This window comes from Mobula birostris, chromosome 3 (genome assembly GCF_030028105.1).
Source record: "Mobula birostris isolate sMobBir1 chromosome 3, sMobBir1.hap1, whole genome shotgun sequence".
Lineage (NCBI taxonomy): Eukaryota > Metazoa > Chordata > Chondrichthyes > Myliobatiformes > Myliobatidae > Mobula > Mobula birostris.
Window position 1 is genome coordinate 84,743,939 of NC_092372.1, and position 14,006 is coordinate 84,757,944.

A 14,006-nucleotide genomic window follows, 5' to 3' on the forward strand; every position below is an offset into this window, starting at 1 on the left:
AATGCTCCAGAATGTTTTACTACATTAAAGTCAGTACATAAATATGCATTTCCTTTTGTTGTGAAAATATCTCCAAGGGTCTTTTTCATGTCTTGTATTGTGCTTTGTTTTTAAAGTGTTGCTAATAAAAGACTAACCTTCAAATGGATGCCTGTTTTGTTGACAGAAACTGAATATTGTAGTGAACTAAGCCAGCCCACAATAACCTTGAGGCAAATTTTAGAGAGGTCTCTGCAGCAGATAGATGGTTAAATATAAATAATAAATATTGGAGACACTCAGTAGGTCAGGCAGCATCTGTAGAGAGAGAAAAAGAGAGAATGTTTTAGACTGAAGGCCCTTTGCCAGAACTAGGAAAACGAGAAATCACAACCAAGAGAAAATCTGCAGATGCTGGAAATCCAAGTAACACACACAAAGTGCTGGAGGAACTCAGCAGGCTAGGCAGCATCTATAGAAAAGAGTACAGTTGACGTTTTGGGCTGAGACCCTTCATCCGGACTTCAGGAAATCATGTTAGTTTTACTTGCAGAAAAGTTAGTGGAGGAATGGACAAATCAAAAGGAATATTTCTGATATGGTTAGGTAGGGGTTACTGAGGTGATTCTTACATTATGGAGCCTTCTGGTTAAATAAATTATTGACGTATTTGGAGAGGAAGAGAAAATAAATGAAACATTACAATTGTGTAATGCTGGTCAATGCTGCCAGCAGGATTATTCTGTCTGTGCAGAAGGGAAATTAGTTAGCATTACAGATGTATAACCTCGAGTAAAACTGGCTAGTTCCAATATAGGGAATTGTTCAATTCAGTATTGAGTCTTGAAGGCTACAATGTGCCCTCATGAAAGATAAAGTGTTGTTCCTCAAGCTTACATTGGGTCTCATTTGAACATTATAGGAGATTATGGACAGATGACACAGAATGGAAATGAAACAGAGGATTAATGTGATTGGGTACTGGAAGTTCAGGGTCAGCAGCTTGGGCTGAACACAGGTGCTCCATTGTATTTTGCTTCCCAATGTATAGGGATGCCACAAATAATGAAGAAGGAAAATACCTCTAAGTTCTTTCTCTTTAACTGTGTTTTGTGGTCTATTATAGATACAGAGCTTTTTCTTACATCTTATTTACTGTATTTTCTTTCCTCTGCTCTCATCATTTGTCCTCCCAGATAGAGCCTTTTCATCCAATGGATTATCTGCTGCAATTTCTACACCTTTAGTAGGATTCCACTACCAATCACATCTTCACATCTTCGCTTCAGCCATCTGAAAGGATTGTTGCCCTCATAACTCTCCTGGCTGCTCTCAAATTTCACCTATCGTTTTACATCTTTCCTTCCCACCATTCAATGACCCATACAGCCCTGTCTGAAGTAGTGATTCACCTTCATTTATCCTAATCTGTTGTGCATCTTGTTTGTTGACACAAATGAAGTTGTTAAATCATGGGTTATGATTGAGGAAAAGATGGCTGGAGTTACTTAGTACTTCTATGCAAGGGTTTTTATTCGGTGTGTCAAAAATCAAATCTCTTTCTCTCTCTCTCTCTCTCTCTCTCTCTCTCTTGCTCCCTTTCCCCCCCCTCTCTTCTTTCCTCCCATTTTTGAGGCACCAGGATGTACCACTTTTAATTATCCACTAAGTGAACTTAAAGCTACAAAGGAATTAGAATATGATGCACCCCACAATGTAGTTACAATCATAATACAAAATCAACAGAAGTACCTACCTGAGATACAGTATACAAACAAACAAATACACATCCCCATTACTGAAGAAATGGAATATTCCATGGTGCATGGCAGGACGGCACCACAAAGCTGAAGCCTTTAGGAGCCATTATGAGAATATCCGGGGGAGGACACTGAAGTGCTCACACTCAGCGCAATGACAGCAGAATGACAAGGCAATGATTGCATTGCGTGTGTTTGTAAGTGTACATGTGTACGGAATGCAGGAATGCTTTTACCGAGGGATCTCCGGCACAGATGCATTTCACTATCTTATTTCGATGTTTTGGTGTACTTGTGACAAATGAAGTTAATCTGTAAGTGACTTTTTATCTTTACCGCAACTTACTGGTTTGTATAGTTTAATGACAAAAAGAAATCAAAGGGTTGATGTGGACATGTAAGAGAGAATACGTTGCTTTGGTAGAGGGAAATAAGAGCAGAAGGAATGGGAATAGGTGTAGACAGCATGGGTCTGATAGGCCTAGTAGCCTCATACTGTGTTATTATGAGTGTGAGATAAGAAACGTATAATCCTATGGAAAGACATGGTAATATCTCTGCAAACTGAGGTAAATCATAAATCCAATTTTCCATCAAACGGGCCTCATAAATTCAGTCCTCACTTGGGTTCATGTCACAGAATCTAATATTTCTTCAGGGCTTATATCAGACTCAGAAGTTGATTTCATTTCATGTGGTGTCTTTAAATGGCAAAGGCAGTGATAGCATAGCACTGAAATTATATGTGGAATTGCAAGGAATCGTCACAGACCATTTGGAAACTGTGATGTTTATTTCTGAATGAATTAAAGGCAGCATTCCAATCTGTGGGTTCAAACGGTGACCACCATGTAAAATTTAAAATGTCCCCTGAATCACTTGATTAGTCTCTTACCTCATTTTTCACCCAGCGGTGTCTTTTATCCAGTTTATTAAATATCACCATTTCATTAGGATTTCAAAACAAAAGTAAAATAGCACACATATGAACAGAGATTTCTTGATGGTTGGGTGACTTATAATTCAGATTTTCTGAGGGGTTGGAGTTATAATGTGATTCTGACCCTGAGGGTAAATGGATTGGAAACATTGATTTTATTTTTAATTTGAGGGAGATCGTGACCCTTGCAAATCCCATGAAGTTTGCAGCATAATTGCCTGTTGTCTGATATTCCCTATTTCAATTTAACCATTGAGTTGCTGCTGATGTGTTACCCTCAAGGCCACCCTGACTTCACATGTATCTTCATAGTTCATAGAATGAGTCATTCTAGATTTATTTCTTTGAGAATGAAAATTTTGAAAAAGATTAGTGTATACAGTGGGTTCTGCTTAATTGGAACACATCAAGACTAGTATATTTTGGCCCAATTAAGTGGCTCCCCAATTGGCCATAGTTTTATGGAAATAGTTAAAAATGTACTAAAATACAAATTACAGTTTAACTGAGTAACAAATTATGCATTTAAATGAAATACAGAGCAAATTAGAACAATAACAATACCATTACAGAACTATAAAACTATGTATTACTTCCTAATCATTATCAACGGAGGAATTCATCCAGTGTACACTGCCATGTTCTTTTGATTGATTGTAAATTAACAAAATTAGTGTTGACACATAGTGCAAATAATGGACTGCCTTCATACAATGCGTTCGATGATTGCATTGTCCAAATCTTCATTTTCACTGTAACATATAAGATGAATGTCGAAATCTTCAAATTCTTCTTGGTTCCTAACTTGCTGAAGTAGTGAAATTGTTTCCTTTTCACTCCCAGCTTTTTCTGCCATCTCCAAGCCTGAATTGCCTGAAACCGCAATGAGCAAAACAGATCTGAAGTGTCTTCCCTCCTGTTTCTACCTCCTATCCAAGATCCACAAACCCAGGTAGACCCACTGTTTCAGCTTGTTCTTGCTCTAGTGAACTCATATCTGCATACCACGACTCTGTTTTACCCCCTTGTTCAGTCACTTCCTACTGAAATCCACTTCACATGCTCTAGATCTTTTCACAGATTTCAAGTTTCCTGGCCCCTATCATCTCATTTTCACTATTGTTGTCCAGTCCCTATAACACCTCCATCCCCCACCAAGAAGGCCTCAAAGCACTCCACTTCTCTCTGGACAGCAGACCTAACCACTTCCCCTTCAGCACCACTCTCCTCTGTCTAACGGAGCTTGTCCTCACTCTTGATAATTTCTCCTTTGGCTCCCCCCACTTCCTTCAAACAAAGGGTGTAGCCATGGGTACTCGCATAGGTCCCAGCTATGCCTGCCTTTTTGTCGGTTATGTAGGACAGCCTATGTTCCAAGACTACACTGGTGTCCTTCTCCCATTTTTCCTGCACGACATTGACAACTGCATTGATGCTGCTTCCTGCACCCATGCCGAGCTCGTCGACTTCATCCACTTTGCCTCCAGCCTCCACCCCGCCCTCAAACTTAGCTGGTCCATTTCCGACACCTCCTTCCCTTTCTCCATCTCACTGTCCCTATCTCTGGAGACAGCTTACCTACTGATGTCTATCATAAACCACGGACTCTCACAGCTACCTGGACTATACCTATTCCTACCCTATTACTTGTAAAAATGTCATCCTTTTCTCTCAATACCCCCATATCCACTGCATTTGCTCTCAGTGCTAATTCTAGAACAATGGAGAGGTCCTCCTTTTTCAAAGAAAGGGGCTTCCCTTCCTCTACCATCAAAGCTGCCCTCAACCGCATCTCTTCCATTTAATGCATGTCTGCTCTTACCCCATCCTCCTGTCACCCTACCAGAGATAGAGATCCTCTTGTCCTGTCCTACCACCCCACCAGCCTCTGCGTCCAGCACATAATTCTCCAGAACTTTTGCCATCTCTAACGGGTTTCCACCACCAAACACATCTTTCCCTCTCCCCTCCCACTTTCTGCATTCTTCAGGGTGCTCCCTATGCGACTCCCTTGTCCATTCATCCCTCCCTACTGATCTCCCTCCTGGCACTTGTCCTTGCAAGCTACACCTGCTGCTATACCTCCTCTGTCACTACCATTCACGGCCCCAAACAATCCTTCCAGGTGAGGTGACCCTTCACCTGTGAGTCTTTTGGGGTCATATACTGTGTCCGGTGCTCCCAGTGTGGTCTCCTGTATATTGGTGAGACCTGATGTAGATTGGGAGACTGTTTTGCCAAGCACCTATGCTTCGTCTGCCTGAAGAAGTGGGATCTCCCAGTGGCTACCCATTTTAATTCCACTTCCCATTCCCATTCTGATATGTCAATCCGTGGCCCCTCTACTGTTGTGATGAGGCCACGCTCAGGTTGGAGGAACAACACCTTATATGATGTCTGGGTAGCCTCCAACCTGATGGCATAAACATCAGTTTCTCAAACTTAGGGTAATGGCCTCCCCGCTTCACCATTCCCCATCCCCTTTCCCTCTCTCATCTTATCTCCTTGCCTGCCCATCACCTCCCATTTTCTTTTTTCAGTGGCTTTCTGTTCTCTCCTATTAGACTCCCCCTTCTCCAGCCCTGTATCTCTTTCACCAATCCACTTCCCTGCTCTTTACTTCATCTGTCCCCTCTCGGTTTCACCTATCACCTCGTGTTTCTCTCTCCCCTCCCTCATCTTTTAAATCTACTCCTCACCTTTTTTTCTCCAGTCCTGCCAAAGGGTTTCTGCATGAAACTTCAACTGTACTTTTTACCACAGATGCTGCCTGGCCTCTTCTCCAGTATTTTGTGTGTATTGTCTAAATTGTCTTACTGTGTTTTTCTCACCAACTATCAGTGACAAAAATCACTACTTTTTGAACACAAGCACATACAACTGATGCTATTTAAAAACTGTTCACTTTAGGCACTGTGTGATGTCTAATGGCCACACAAGTGCACGCGATTGACACTAGTTAGAAACTGTTCAGCAACATCTTCTTGTCCCAATTAAGTGGCAAAGTGTCCCAAATAAATGACAGGAATCGCAGTTATTTTCTTGACTAGTTTTTCTCTTTAAGAATTGTCCAACCTGCCCTGATTAACCAATGGCTCAATGAACTCTGATCCATTGTACTTTGATTGCTTATACTTGCTTTTACAGCCTTATGTCATGGTACAGTTTTAAGCCATGAGTCCAAGAGACAAACAACATTTTACATGTCACACTCCTCAGATCGCGAAGTTTATTGAAAGTGATCTGAAAAGATTTTGTAAGTACACCAATATATTACACTTTTCTGAAGAAAGGAATTGAAACATCAAAAGCTGAGCTATTTTCTGCTTTTTAACAGAGCTTTGTGTCGGAAAGTGGGCAAAGCTGCATGGAATAGTCAGGTGGTGAACTTCATTAACCAGACATCTGCTAGTCAATTCCGCACAGCTTAAAGTACAATAATACAAATTAGTATCAACCTTTCCATCGCCATGCTTGATTTAGTCTGTTTCAAATGGATTATTTTCCCTGTCTGGGTGTAGTCACTGAATTCTGTAAAACAGTTTCTCTTCCTGTGTCCAATTTCTTTCTCCAGACTGCATCGTGTCCATTGAAGACACCACTGTAAGACACAAAAACAGAAAATGGTGTAAACACTGAAGGGGTGAGAGGCTGCACAGGAGAAAGAGAATGCTCCCAGAATTACTCAAAGGAACATGGAAGTCTTCTCCAGAGGGAAACTGTGTGCCCCAAGGAAGACAGAAAACTGACCAGGAAAACCTTGTGGTAGAGAAGGAAAACATTCAACCTATTGTCTTAATGCTGGTCCTGAGAGAGATCTCATCACCACCTTCCAACTGCCTTCTCTGAAACCTGTTCCCTCTCACATGCTCAATGACACTGCACTGATTCTCCCATCAGTCACCTCCACTGGGTAATATGCAGGAGCCAATTAACCTACCAATCTGGTGGATGTGGAAGGATGTGGAAGTGTACAAGATAATGAGAGGCATTGATCGTGTGGATAGTCAGAGTCTTTTCCCCAGGGCTGAAATGGCTAGTACGAGAGGGCATAGTTTTAAGGTGCTTGAAAGCAGGTACAGAGAAGATGTCAGGGGTAAGTTTTTTTATGCAGAGAGCGGTCAGTGCTTGGAATGGGCGGCTGGTGGTGGTGGTGGAGGCAGAAACAATAGGGTTTTTTAAGAGACTCCTGGATGGATACATGGAGCTTAGAAAAATAGAGGGCTATGGGTAAAGCCTAGATAGTTCTAAGGTAGGGCCATGTTCGGCACAGCTTTGTGGGCTGAAGAGCCTGTATTGTGCTGTAGGTTTTCTATGTTTCTGAACCGGAACACTTGGAGAAATCCACAGGGTCACAGGGAGAAAGGATACTCCACACAAGCAGCATGAGACAGATGAATTCCGTGCAATCATCTGATTCATTAAAGGGAGTCTGAATGGGCATATGGGTGCAGTTAATGGCTGCCTTCACTCATGTCCATAATGCCACTCGATCATCTCTCTGTAAGTATTGTGCCTGGATGGCCTCTCATGCAGCAGTGGGCAGCAGAATGGGAGATATGGCCAGGATCTGATGGGATTATTGGGAAAGATCATGGGAAGGAAAATCCATGTATGAGACTATGGCCACATACTGTCACATATCTCAGAGTGACAGCCATGGAAAACCTAAGCCTGAAGCCATTACAAAAGAGGATGTTGCTTCTCTGAAGACTTTGCAGGCTTCATCTTATTGGAGATAGACATGTCTTTGCCTTTCAGGTGGAGACAAACTTCTATAAATGTACAGTGGAGAGCATCCTGACTGGCTGCATCAGGGCCTGGCATGGGAACACCAATGCCCAAGAATCGAAAAGATGGCTAAAAGTAATGGATAGAGCACGGTCCTTCACAGGAAAAGAACTCCCCACCATTGAACACAGCTACAATGAGGTCTGCCAAAAGAAAGTAGCATCCATCAACAAGGACTCCCACCATTTAGGCCACGCTCTTTTCTTGCTGCTGCCATCAGGAAGGAGGTACAGGAGGCCCAAGTTCTACAGCACCAGATTCAGTAACAGTTATTACCCCACAACCATCAGGCTCCTGAACCAGAGAGGATAACTACACTCACCCCAACACAGACCTGAACCCCAACCTATGAAATCACGTTTAAGGATTCGACAGCTTATGGTCTCAAAACTGAATGCTTATTTAGTTATTTATCTATCTATTTATTTCAGACTATAAGATATAGGAGCAGAATTAGGCCATTTGGCTCATCAACACTGCTCCACCATGTCATCATGGCTGATCCAATTTTCTTCTCAGTCCCAATCTTCTGCCTTCTCTCCGTGTTCCTTCATGCCCTGATAAATCAAAGATCACTCAATACCTGCCTTAAGTATGCATAATGTCTTGGCCTCCATAGTTGCCTGTGGCAAAAAAATCCTCAGATTCACCACTCTCTGGTAAAAGAATTTCCTCCTCATCTCCATTCTAAAAGGACACCCCTGTATTCTGAAGCTGTATCCTCTCATCTTAGACTCTCCCACCATTGGAAACATCCTCTCCATATCCATTCTATCAAGGCCTTTCGTCCCTTATTCTTCTAATTCTCGTGAATACAGGCACAGTGACATCAAATGCTCTTCTTATGCAAGCTATTCAATCCTGGAATCATTTACGTGGACATCTTTTGAATCCTCTCCATTTATAACACATCCTTTCTATCACAAGGGGCCCAAAACTGCTCTCAATAAGCCAAGTGAGCCCTCACCAGTGCTTTATAAAGTCTCAACATTACACCCTTGCTTTTATATTATAGTCCTCTTGAAATGCTAACATTGCATTTGCCTTCCTCAACACAGACTCACCCTACAAATTAACCTTAAGGGAATCCGTCATTTTGTATTTCCTTTTTTTGTATTTTATCTCCATTTAGGAAATAGTCAACCGTTTCATTTCTTCTATCAGAGTTCATGACCATACACTTCCCGACACTATATTTAATTTACCATTTCTTTGTGCATTTTCCTAATCTGTCTAAGTCCTTCTGTAGCCTCCCTAGTTCCTCAAAACTACCTGCTCCTCCACCAATCTTCATTTTGTCTGCAAACTTTGCAACAGTGCCATTAATTCCATCATCCAAATCCTTGACATATAATGTAAAAAGAATTGGTCACAACACAGCCCCACTGTGGAACACCACTCATCAACGGCAACCAACCAGAAAAGGCTCCCTTTATTCCCACTCTTCACCTCCTGCCAATCCGCCATGGTTTTATCCATGTTAGAATCTTCCCTGTAATACTATGGGCTTGTAGCTTATTAAGCAGCCACATGTGTGACACCTTGTCAAGGGCATTCTGAAAATCCAAATGCACAACAGCAACCGATACCCCTTTGTCTATCCTGCTTAATATTTCTTCAAAGAATTCCAACAGATTTGTCAGGCAAGATTTCCCCTTGAGAAAACCATGCTGACTATGTCCTATTTTATCATGTGCCTCCAAGTACCCTGAGACCTCATCCTTAATAATCGACTCCAACATTGTCCCAACCACTAAGGTCAGACTAACTGGCCTATAGTTTCCTTTCTTCTGCCTCTCTCCCTTCTTGAAGAGTGGAGTGACATTTGCAATTTTCCAGTCTTCCAGAACCATTCCAGAATCTAGTGATTCTTGAAAGATCATTACTAATGCCTCCATGATCTCTTCAGTCATCTCTTTCAGAATCCTGGGGTGTACACCATCTGATCCAGATGACTTATCTACCTTCAGACCTTTCAATTTCCAAAGACCCTTCTTTCTAGTTATGGCAACTTCACACACTTCATGACTCCTTACACCTGGAACTTCCACCATACTGCTAGTGTCTTCCACTGTGAAGACTGACACAAAATACTTTCTCAGTTTGTCTGCCATTTCCCTGTCCCCCATTACTACCTCCCCAGCATTATTTTTCAGTGGTTGGATAACCACTCTTGCCTGTCTGTAACATTTAATGTATCTGAAGAAACTTTTGGTACCCTCTTTAATATTATGGCTAGCTTACTTTTATATTCCATATTTACATTCTTAATTACATTTTTCATTGCCTTCTGTTGGTTTTTAAAAGTTTCCCAATCCTTTAGCTACCCACTGATTTTTGCTTTATTTTATGCCCTCTCTTTGGCTTTGATGTCAGCTTTGACTTCTCTTTTTCACCACGGTTGTGTCATCTTTCCTTTAGAATAGTTCTTCCTCTTTGTGATGTGTTAATCTGTGCTTTCTGAATTGCTTCCAGAAATTCCATCCATTGCTGCTCTGTTGTCTTCTCTGCCGGAGTTCTTTTCCAATCAATTTTAGCCATCTCCTCTCTCATGCCTCTGGAATTCCCTTTACTCCACTGTAATACTGATACATCTGACTTTAGCTTCTTCTTCTCAAATTTCAGGGGGAATTTGATCATATTATGATCACTTTCCCTGTAGAGTTCTTTTATCTTCAGCTCCCTAATCAATTTTGGTTTATTGCACAACACCCAATCCAGAATAGCTGATCTCATCTCATGAGCACTCTAGAAATTCCCCCTCCTGGAATCCAGCATGAGCCTGGTTTTCCAAATCCACGTGCTTATTGAAGTCTCCCATAACTATTATAACAGTGCCCTTTTGGCATGCATTTTCTATCTCCGGTTGTAATTTGTAAACCATATCCTTACTACTTTTTTGGGATCTGTATACAACTCCCATCAGGGTCTTTTAACCCTTGCAGTTCCTTTGCTCTATCCATAATGATCCAACGCTTTCCGGCCCTATATTACCTCTTTCTAATGACTTGATTTCATTTTTTACCAACAGAGCAAGGCCACCTGCTTGCCTTCCTGCCTGTCCTTTTGATACAATGTGTCTCCTTGGACATTAAGCTGCCAGCTCTAATCTGCTTTCAGGATGATTCTGTGATGCCTACAACATCATACCTGCCAATCTGCAACTGTGCTGCAAGTTCGTCTACTTTATTCTGTATACATGTATTCTTTATGCATGTATTCGAGTATAACACTTTCAGTCCTGTATTCACCCTTTTTGATTTTATCTCCTTTTGCATTGCAACTCATCCTGTTGACTGCAATTTTGCCCTATCAACAGCCTCTCCTCACTACACGTTGCCTCTGTTTGTAAAACAGCTACCTCATCTTCAGTATTATCTGCCGTTCCTATGATACTTCTTGTTTTGAATTATATACAGCTCAGGATGCTAGTTGTACCATGCTCAACCTTTCGATTCCTAACTTTGTCTGAGGTCTTACCAACATCTGCCTTCACAACGTTTCCACTAACTCTTCTGGCATTCTGGTTCCTATACCCCTGCCTCTAGTTTAAATCCCACTGTGCAGCATTAACAAACCTTCCCCCTAGGATATTAGACTCCTTCAGTTCAGGTGCAAACCACTCCTTCTGTAAAGGTCCAACATTCCCTGGAAGAGAGACTAATGATCCAAAATTCTTATGCCCTCCCTCCTACACCAACTCTTTAGCCAGATATTAAACTGTATAATCTTCCTATTTTTGGCCTCATTAGCATGTGGCATGGGTAGCAATCCAGAGATCACATCCCTGGAGGTCCTGCCCTTTAACTTAGCACCTAACTCCCTATGCAGAACTTTGTTGCTCAACCTACCCATAGACCATGACTTCTGGCTGTTCGCCTTTCTACTTAAGAATGCTGAAGACTTGATTCGAGATATCCTGGGCCCTGGCATCCTGGTGGCAACATACCATCCAGGAAAATCACTCTTGCTCACGGAACCTCCTGTCCATTCCCCTAATTAACAAACCCCCCAATCGCCACAGCGTGCCTTTTCTCCCCTCTTCCCTTCTGAGTCTGAGTGCCACAGACCTGACCACTGTGACTTCTCTCTATTAGGTCACCCCACGCCCCCCCGGACAGTATCCAAAGTGATATACTATTGTTGAGGTGGATGGGCATAAGGGTACTCTACACTGGCTCCTTAACTCCTTTCCCCTTCCTGACTGTCTTTGGGTGTAACTACCTCTCTATATGTCCGAAACAATTTTATATTATTATTATTGTTTCTTTTTTGTGTTTGCAGTTTGTTGTCTTTTGCACATTGATTGTTTCATGTGTTTTTTATTGATAATATTGTGTTCATCCGTATTCATTGTGGATGCCCACAAGAAAATGAATCAAAGCATGGCCTATCAACAGATTTGTACCTTGATCTTAAATTTACTTTGGACTTTGAGAGGGCAGTTATTGCTTTATCATCACCTTTAGTGTTTACTGTTTTTATTTCAATGGCCACAAAATCTTTATTATTTCCATCCTGATTAGGTCATGCTGTGTCATAGTCATAGTCATACTTTATTGATCCTGAGGGAAATTGGTTTTCATTACAGTTGCACCATAAATAATAAATAGTAATAGAACCATAAATAGTTAAATAGTAATATGTGAATTATGCCAGTAAATTATGAAATAAGTCCAGGACCAGCCTATTGGCTTAGGGTGTCTGACCCTCCAAGGGAAGAGTTGTAAAGTTTGATGGCCACAGGCAGGAATGACTTCCTATGACGCCTGTGCTGCATCTCGGTGGAATGAGTCTCTGGCTGAATGTACTCCTGTGCCCACCCAGTACATTATGTAGTGGATGGGAGACATTGACCAAGATGGCATGCAACTTGGACAGCATCCTCTTTTCAGACACCACCATCAGAGAGTCCAGTTCCATCCTCACAACATCACTGGTCTTACAAATGAGTTTGTTGATTCTGTTGGTGTCTGCTACCCTCAGCCTGCTGCCCCAGCACACAACAGCAAACATGATAGCACTGGCCACTACAGACTCGTAGAACATCCTCAGCATCGTCTGGCAGATGTTAAAGGACCTCAGTCTCCTCAGGAAATAGAGATGGCTATGACCCTTCTTGTAGACAGCCTCAGTGTTCTTTGACCAGTCCAGTTTATTGTCAATTCGTATCCCCAGGTATTTGTAATCCTCCACCATGTCCACACTGACCCCCTGGATGGAAACAGGGGTCACCGGTACCTTAGCTCTCTTCAGGTCTACCACCAGCTCCTTAGTCTTTTTCACATTAAGCTGCAGATAATTCTGCTCACACCAGGTGACAAAGTTTCCTACCGTAGACCTGTGCTCAGCCTCATCTCCCTTGCTGATGCATCCAACTATGGCAGAGTCATCCGAAAACTTCTGAAGATGACAAGACTCTGTGCAGTAGTTGAAGTCCGAGGTGTAAATGGTGAAGAGAAAGGGAGACAAGACAGTCCCCTGTGGAGCCCCAGTGCTGCTGATCACTCTGTCGGACACACAATGTTGCAAGCACACATTCTGTGGTCTGCCAGTCAGGTAATCAAGAATCCATGATACCAGGGAAGCATCCACCTGCATCGCTGTCAGTTTCTTCCCCAGCAGAGCAGGGCGGATGGTGTTGAACGCACTGGAGAAGTCAAAAAACATGACCCTCACAGTGCTCACTGGGTTGTCCAGGTGGGCGTAGACACGGTTCAGCAGGTAGACGATGGCATCCTCAACTCCTAATCTTCCTAGTGTGAAGATCAGCACTTAGAGAGTTATTTTATTAGTTCAGCCCCATTTCTGGCTCTAGACAAGCATAACTTTCCATTAGCTCTATCCCATTATTGACAATTTTGAATTTCATTGGTGGTCAAGATGATGCACCCTTCTTTTCCTCGATACTAATAACATATCAGTTCTTGCACTTCCTTATTTCATTACAAGTTTTACCAAGCTCTCTCTTCATTTTCAATTATGACGAGCTATCTTCTCTGCATCTTGGGTTGCTAGTGTCCTGATTTTACAACATCATTCCCTCTTTAATCCACCAAACAAATTAACCCCTTCTAAAGAAGAAAATAAAAAATCAATGCAACAATAATTCTTTAGTATGATTTTCAAAAGTCTTGCTGCACCATTGAAGAGGTAACATAGAAGCTAATCAAAGATTATAATAGAATTATATATGTATATGTATATGTGTGTGTGTGTGTGTGTGTGTATACATATATATATATGGATTTCAAAAGACCTTTTAGCATATTGTGTAATGGAATAATGATGGATTTAGGCTTACGAATTCAGTGGATGAACAGCATTATGGATATATGTCCAGTCAAAAGATACCAGGATATTTGTAGAAGCTAGTCAGTGAAAGAACCCTGGCTGCTAATTTGATTGGAAATTGATGGTGATATGACCACAGTTCAAAATTTATTTTATCTGTTTAAGGCCTTGGAATGAAAAGCACTGGTTGCTGTTTTGCAGGAGATATCTAATTAGGGGAAATACAGTAGTCAGCTCTGAGC